Source organism: Theropithecus gelada, chromosome 10 (genome assembly GCF_003255815.1).
Source record: "Theropithecus gelada isolate Dixy chromosome 10, Tgel_1.0, whole genome shotgun sequence".
Taxonomy (NCBI): domain Eukaryota; kingdom Metazoa; phylum Chordata; class Mammalia; order Primates; family Cercopithecidae; genus Theropithecus; species Theropithecus gelada.
In genome coordinates, this window is record NC_037678.1 from 35,076,360 (window position 1) to 35,084,811 (window position 8,452).

An 8,452-nucleotide genomic window follows, 5' to 3' on the forward strand; every position below is an offset into this window, starting at 1 on the left:
TCCTACGAGACAAAACACCACGCTCACACCACACGCAAAACCAAAATCAGAGTATCCAGAAATCCGAGCCAGGTCAAAACCAAAACCAAAGTATCAAACAATTCAAGTCAAGTCAAAAACAAAAACCAAAGTGCCAGTACAGGCATGCCGTGGGTGATGAGGCCACGCTTCCACTCAAATGGAGTGGGCAAGTTTAAAAGACTAGCCTTACCAAGTTTCAGATGTCCAGACTTAAAGTGCCCGTTCCTTCCTGGTGTTCAGCCACTGTGTTGATCCTCTGCGGGGGCCTGTTGTGCACTGCTCTGACGAGGTGTTCCACCAGGGCAATTGCCTACCCGGGAGTGCTCTCAGTATCCGCATCGCTCAAGCTGGCCAAAGTCCCCCACAGGGATGCTCTAAAGGGCAGACATAAGCTGCCTAAGGGGCTGCCTCGACCATCTGCTAATCACCTTGCTTCCCAGTCAGGGAACCAAGAAATGTAGCAGGACGAGCCACAGACAAAACTCCTCAGACACCGAATTAAAGAAGGAAGAGGTTTTTTATTCAGCCGGGAGCATTGGCAGACTCGTGTCTTAAGAGCCAAGCTCCCTGAAGAAGAAATACATGGCCTTTTTAAAGGCTTACAACTTTAAGGGATCCATGTAAAAGGGTCATGATAAACCAAGCAAGCGTGGAAAACGTGACGGGGGCGACTACATGCATCAGCTAACAGAACAAAAAGTTTTACAGTGCTTTCTCATACAATGTCAGGAATTTACAGATAACACTAGTAGTGTTGGTCAGAGGTTAATATTATCATTATTATTTTAACCACCAGGACCAGGTGGTGGTGCCAAGGTCATCTAACTATCTTACTTCTGTTTCTTTCCAACTTTTTGCTTTCTCCCCCTTCTCCTGTCTTATAAACTAGGGAAAAGGTGAGACGGGGGAAAGCCAGGAAAGACAGCAGGAGAAGTGGTGGTCTTATTCTATAGGATTGTAGTCTGGTAGCCCTGTAACCAATGAACTGGAAACTGTTAAGAGACCATAACTCCAAGCATGCCTGGCTAAGGACACACCTCCCTATACTTCCCTCCAGTGCTACACACCGCCCTGAAGCCTGGGTGCATGCTGGGATTACAGTCCACAGGCCGGGGACCAATCACTGGAAACCGTTAAGAGACCATAACTCTAAGCATGCCTGGCTAAGGAGGCACCTCCCTATCCTTCCCTCCAGCCGTTACACACCGCCCCCATCCCGATGTATGCTGGGATTGTAGCTCGGTAGCCCTGCGACCAATGTGCTGGAAACCGTTTAAGGACTATGACTCCCAGGATGCCTTGCAAGGGACCCACCCTCTTGACCCTTCCTCTAGGGCTATAAGCCCGGCGCACGCAGGGATTATAGTCCGACTGTCGCGACCAGAAGGCTGGATGTGGATCTGAGACTACAGCTCCAACACTCCGGGGAAAATCTCGTCTTCTCCTCCCCGCTCCATGTTTCCAGTGCAATTCCTCCCTGCTGAGAGGAGCCTATCTCTTCCCAAACTTCTCCGGCCTGCGAGGAGACAGCTTGGCCAGGGCAGGTGGTCTCACTTGTAATTGTGACACTGTCTCCCCAGGTGTCAGTTGCATGACTAATTGTGCCTGAAGTTTGATTTCTCTCTGACAAGAGAGATCCCGGGAGCCTCTCACAGTCTACCCAGTGTTGCCATAACGCTTGCTCTCAGGGAGCTGGGCGCGCCCAGCGCTTTGCAGGGCCCCTTCCTCAGCCCCGCCCCTTCTCGTCACCCGTCTCCTGCCACGCCCTTTGAACATGCACGGTGCAACCTTTCGGTGGTGGGGACCCAGGGCCTCTCGGGATCCCTTGCGGGAAGCTGCCTTCTATCTGAAACCATCAGTTCACTGCCACAAATGAAAATACCTGGTCCCTAGTAGTCTGGTACTTGCTTTTTCAAAGCCACCTTTTCTTCTCTTCTCACTCCTTGGACCCCCGGGGTAGCTGTATGGCTCATACCTGGGTCAAACCTCTCAGAGGGATGCTCCTGCCACTGTAATAGAGAAAACGTCACAGGGGACAGACCTGACCCCTTCTTTCTACAGCTAGGAAACCCAGGACTTTGATATTCTAGTGTGGACCTCTTGGCCATACTTAATACAAGCCAACAGAACCAAGCCCCTTGGTCCTTCTCAAAACATTTATGAAGTTTATGTAGTGAGGTAGTATACAATGTCTACATTTCTGCCCTGAATAAAGCTCCCTTGGAAACTCTTAATTTTCCTTTTAAAATACCTTTTTAGAAGCACTTTTTATAATTTTCCGTGAAACTTAACAGTGAGAATTCTCAATTTACGTTTCCATTTAGTTTTTCAGATTAATTCTAAGTAGTACTCCACTGCTACATGCTTCTTATTCTGCGTTAGGCACAGCCTCTGCTATGTGCAAGGAAGATGCACAAGGGTAGAATATCTGTGAGACGTCTTTCTGAAGCATCAATATTACTACACGATTTGGAAAAAACAAATTTAAAGAGTTTCCAAAGTAAGAAATGAAAAATTTCGAAGGCTGGAAAGTCATCTGCCTTTGATAACAGTCATCTTTGCAACAAAACAAAACAAAAGAAAAAAACACTCTGAGAATAGCCTATCTTCCATTCTATTTGCTATTTATTTCCATAATATCCATAAATAGTAACAGTTAGAAATCACAGCAAGTCAAGCAAAAGCCCGGCCCTGCCAGTTTCATAAACCACAATATGGCCTTGCTGTGGTTTTATTTGTATTTTGTTTTGTATTTATTGACATTTTGGATACAAATATTTAGGTATTTGGACAGTTTTTGGAAGCATTCCGCTATCAGTTGTTGTTTACTTTTATTCCCTATTTAATTTTTTTTCCTCCTCAGATTCAGTCATTCTACAGGTCTCGAAAGCTCTGTGCATTTCCTTTAAACTTTTTGTACTGTTTTCTTTTTTTTTTTCTTTTTTTCCAGACTGGATAATTTCTATTGCTGTGTCTTCTGTTTTAAATCTGTGGATAAACTCAAAAGTTTTTTTTTTATTTCCTTATCTTTCTATTAGGTGTTTCTTTTGTTGTTGTTATACATAACTTCTATTTCTCTGTTGAAGTTCCACATCTGTTTATGATGAGATTATTTTATTTTTCCCCATGAACATGTTCATAAAAACTGCCTTCAAATTCTTGTCTGTTGATTACAACATCTTGGGATTTCTTCCTCCTGCTTTTGATATTGTGTATGGATTACATTTTCACGTTTCCTTACATGTCTTATGAATTTTAAAATTGCGTACTAGAAACTATAAATGATAATTATAGAATAGAAAGTCTGGATTTTGTTGTTTTACCTTTAAGAGTTTTGTTTTATAAACAGGGTTCATTGGGCTAGTGTCAAGCCAATACTTATCTCCCCTTCAGTGGGCATAGCTGAAATCCTCATTCAGTTTTTATACACACATATTATGTATGTACTATGCACAGATTTTTTCTATGATAATATATTTTATTCAAGTTCCATCATTTGACAATGTGACAGTTCAACAAGCTACTCCACCATTAGTGGAAGTAGGAACCTCAGTTTTATTTGATTGTTGTATTTTATATAAATGAAATTATATAGTATGTATACATGTACATCTATTTTCTTTCTTTTCTTTTTTCTCTCTTTTCCTTCCTTCCTTCCTTCTTTTCTTTCTTTCTTTCTTTCTTTCTTTCTTTCTTTCTTTCTTTCTTTCTCCTTCCTTCCTTCCTTCCTTCCTTCCTTCCTTCCTTCCTTCCTTCCTTCCTTCCTTCCTTNTCCTTCCTTCCTTCCTTCCTTCCTTCCTTCCTTCCTTCCTTCCTTCCCTCCTTCCTTCCTTCCTTCCTTCCTTCTTTATTTTCCCCAGGTTGGTGTGCAGTGGCATGATCTCACTGCAACCTCTGCCTACCAGGCTTAAAACATCCTTCCACTTCAGCCTTTTGAGTAGCCAGGACCGTAGCCATGCATCACCATGCCCGGCTAATTGTTTTGTATTTTTGGCAGAGACAGGGTTTCACCATGTTGCCCGAGTTGGCACACGTACTTTATTTTATGCAACATCACATTTGTGATATTCAGCCACCTGTTGCAAATAATTGCAGTCTGCTCATTTTAAAAAGTATTTTTTTTAATTTTAGTAAAATATAAAAATACGTAAAATTAGCCATTTTAGTAATTTTTGTGTGCAGTTTAAAGAAATGAAATACATTCACATCTTTTGCAACCATTGTCCATGTTCATAGGGAACATTTTTTCAGTCTTTCAAAACTGAAACTCTGTACCCAGTAAACAACCCCCCCTCCTATTACCCTTTCTTTAGTCCCTGGGAACTACTCTTCTGCTTTGTGTTTCTACGAACTTAACTACTCTAAATACCTCATATGAGTGGAAACATACAGTATAGCAAAAGGAACATGAGGAAGAATAATATATACTATATAACATATGCTTATCCATTTGAATAAAAATGCTAGCAGAGATCAGTTCATGGTGATTATAGAGAAAGATAGGTAAAAGTGAAAAGGGGATTGGGTGCATTAAATTTGTGATGTGGTGCCTCAAGTAACAGAGCAGTGAGGTTTCTGCCCCACTCACAGGTCTGGTCAGTAGTGGGGCTGACAGCCTATTCAAGCTGCCTGACTTCCAGAGCCCATGCTTAGTACAAATTTCAATGAGTCCTGAAAGCAATTCCAAGAACAGGCACTTAGTGGCTCTGATATTCCAATAAGGGCTCCAGTCATGTGGAATTAAGATAAACCCAATTAATTCACTTAACTTTGATTACCTTTGCAGAGACTACATGTTCAAATATAATCAGGTTCTGAGGCACTAGGTGTTAGGACATGAACATATAATTTTTAGGAAGGGAATGCAATTAGCTCACAACATTTACTAATCCTTTGTAGATTATAGTCTCCCAGGAAAGTGATTCCTCAGGGAAAGAATAGGAAAATGTGAAGTTTTAGTAGATAAAGCCAGAATATATTCCAAAAGGGCTGTGAAAGGTACGGCCCTTTTGGAGCCCTTATTAGAATAGGCAGTAAGGACAGAAAAGCACAAGAGAAGATCTTGTGAACACAGAGATGGCAGATGATCATCTACAAGCCAAGGATGGAGACCTCAGAGAAACCACCCAGCCAGTAGCTTGAGGTTGTATTTCTGGCTTATAGAATTGTGAGAAACTCAATTTTTGCTGTTAAAGCACTTCAGCCTGTGGTACTGTACTATGGAAGCCATAGCAAACTGTTACAGCCTATGCATAAGTGACATGCATAAGATGTGGTACAACAGTAGTTTCTGAATTTATCTGCTTTTATGGATCCAGACCCCCTTGGATGTTAACATTCTTTTAATTTTTTGTCAATCTATGTGGCAAAAAAAAAACTATGTTTCTATTTCAATTTTTCAACAGTTATATTTGAGTTACCTTTCAGTTGGTTTATATCTATTTGGGCTTTCTGTTCTCTGAGATACCTGCTCAATTCCTTGGCCCTGTGAGGGGTTTCTCTCACCTTGGAGTCCCCGAGCATTTTCACCTTTGCCAGGTGTGGAATTGCTGTAGTTGTTTCTCCAGACTCCTTTTAAGGTTTTACAAGACCTAATTAAGTTGCTTTAAGTCAAAACTATCGTCTTAGGGTATCTTGTCCTGTGTCCTGTCTCTAAAATAGGAAGAAAGTGAGGCTTCCCCATGCCCTTCCCTCTATGTCAGGGACAGACATAGAGCCTTAGGTAGCTTAAAGGGAATTTCATGCCACCCTCACTGTGGAAGATTCTCATTCTTACCTGTGTGTTTTTGAGCAGCCATTTGACATCACAAAGCCTTGTTTTCTCATTTCTAGACTGAGATTTTTTTTTGAGAATTCTCTGAGATAATGCTGTTCATAAAGATTATTAATACAGGTAGGCGCTGTTGTCTTACAACTGATATAATATCGTGAAGACCTTGAATGTATTCATGGTTTAATTATTATCTAGCTCCACATTAAATTTGACATCAGGGGCCTAAAATTTTTTCACCATAAACACCCATGTCCTCCACATGCCTAAGTCTCTGAAGGATGGGGTTCTCCCAATCTGAGCTCCACATTCCAATCCTCTGGTGTTTCATGTTCTTGTCATGAAGGTCTTGTCTCCTCCCCAGTAGGAAATGAGTCTATCCTGAACCTAGAGGTATGAATGATGCCAACCCTCCAAGACAGGCACAAGGGAGAAGCTGATGAAGTCCCAGACAGCAGCCTTCTAGTCTCAAACTCTCTCCTTCTTTACCACTTTTCTGAACTCTTTCCAGGACTTCCCCACCACTCTATAGTCCCTGGACCAGCTGTCTAGTAGGTGAGCATATGTCTTCTCCAAGGCACAGTGGTGACTCTGCCAGATACTAAGTGTGTCTTAGGATATCAGTGTATCTCTATCAGCCTCAATGTGCATCTCTGTAGAGAATTGTACAATGAACCTCTGTTCTGTACAGGAGATGCATATTGGGAGAAGAAAACACACCCACAATACCTTTAAGGGTAAACAACCTTTATCTCACGTAAATGGCAGAGAAACCATAATAAACAAATTGCAATGGGAAAGGGAGAAGGGAAGCAATATATACATATTTATACTCACCAGACTATGGAGGATTTGTCACCAGACCAGTAAGCCACAGACTGGGCTCCAGAGTCAGCCACCCATCCGTGCATAGACAAGGAGAGGTCTTGGCATGAGATCCAGTCATGAAGGCCCTTCACAACTGGGCTCAAGGAACACGAAACGGTAAACATGTTTTTGTGATTGTCTGTTGTTTTTCAATAGCTAACATATAGGAATAGATGAAATAGAGATTTATCCTAAACAATGCTGGACGGATGCTTCAAGGAGCTCATGCAACCTGTTCTGGGATTTGGTGACCATTGCTTGTGTCCATGTTCAGTTGAATTCAAATTTAATATTTAACTTTCCCCCACAACCTTATATGGGTTTTGTGAGAAATAAATGGCATAAAACATGAAAAGTGGATCCCTAATGTTAGGCTTGGTGGAAAGGCTGCTGGAGTATGTTCTGGTTGTTCACATTTATTTTTTTCTCTTCTTTCACCCCAGAAGCTTTTTCATGTCACAATGATTCATGTCCCTCTATGATTGGAAAAGCATATAGAAAACAAACCTGTTCTTACATTTGTAAAGGGCACTCGAGCTTCCTGGTAGCTGGACTTTGTCTTTCACACAGAGAGATTCTGTGCCCCTGCATGCTGAGAAAGGGGCCCCAAGTACACTCAGACATAACTAAAAAGGTTGTAAATAGGGTTTATTTATTCATTATACATATATAACATATATAGAGAGAGCACTTTTCCAGACACTTGGCATAATTCAGTGAAGAAAGTAGATGACAGTTCCTGAGCCACAATTTACTTTAGGGAGTCAGACGCTCACAGTAGACATCATAAGCAGATCATGTTCACAGAATGTAAGATCTGATTTTCTCATGCTGTCCTCTAGGAATGGATGAAGCTCTCAGCTTCCGATCAGAATGACAGACCCAGGACCAAGCATAACATTTAAATAGATGCAGAAAACTTTCATTTCTTAAAAAAAAGTAATATCCCTTTATGATAAAAAACGCTCAACAAATTAGTTATAAAATAAATTCACTTCAATGCATTAAAGGCCATGTATTACAAATGAATAGCTGGGCAGGCAGCTCTGCCATAAGGCAGGGGCATCCACTTCCCTAGCTACTTATCCAGGGGCACAGAGAATGAGCAGATCCAGGGTTCTGCTTTACCTGGGGTCCTCTCCAGGTCGGTTTCAAGAAGACAGGAATGGGGTTCTGCCATCCACCTCTGTGGACAGCTGGAACCAAATTGAGCTATGCTCCACCTCAGCCTAATGTAGACAATGGCTACAGGAAAGCCTGTTTTCTTCCTCATAAATAGGATTGCTTGAAGTGGGTGACCTCGACGGTTTCACATACTCATAAGTGTCTGCCTGTCTTGGTTCTTCATTGGTGAACTAAGATTCTTTCCTCTGAGATTCTGCAAAAATGTTTCTACTCCCTGGAGACCCTTCAAATCAGAGAGAGGCATGGCCACTTCAGAGGCATTTTGGGTAGATAAAGATGGGATAGAGCAAAATGAGCCAGAGCACTGGACTCTGAGTCTGAAGTCACAGGAAAATGCCAGTTCTTGTTGGGTTTTTGAGCTCCTCATTTGAAAGTGATATTAAATAATTTCCCTGGATAATGGGAGAGTGCCTCATAAGTAAATATCACACCCCAAAGGGTGGAGGCAAAGAGAGGGCAATGGAGGATTCCAAGGTCACTCATTGTACTTTCAGCCTTCAGATTCTGCTCCTTTGTCCCCTGGAACCCTAGAAAGCCAGTGTCCTGAGGACACAAAAACAATGGTACCTGATTTGTTCCATGATGTTCCTGCATGGGGATGCAGTGTTA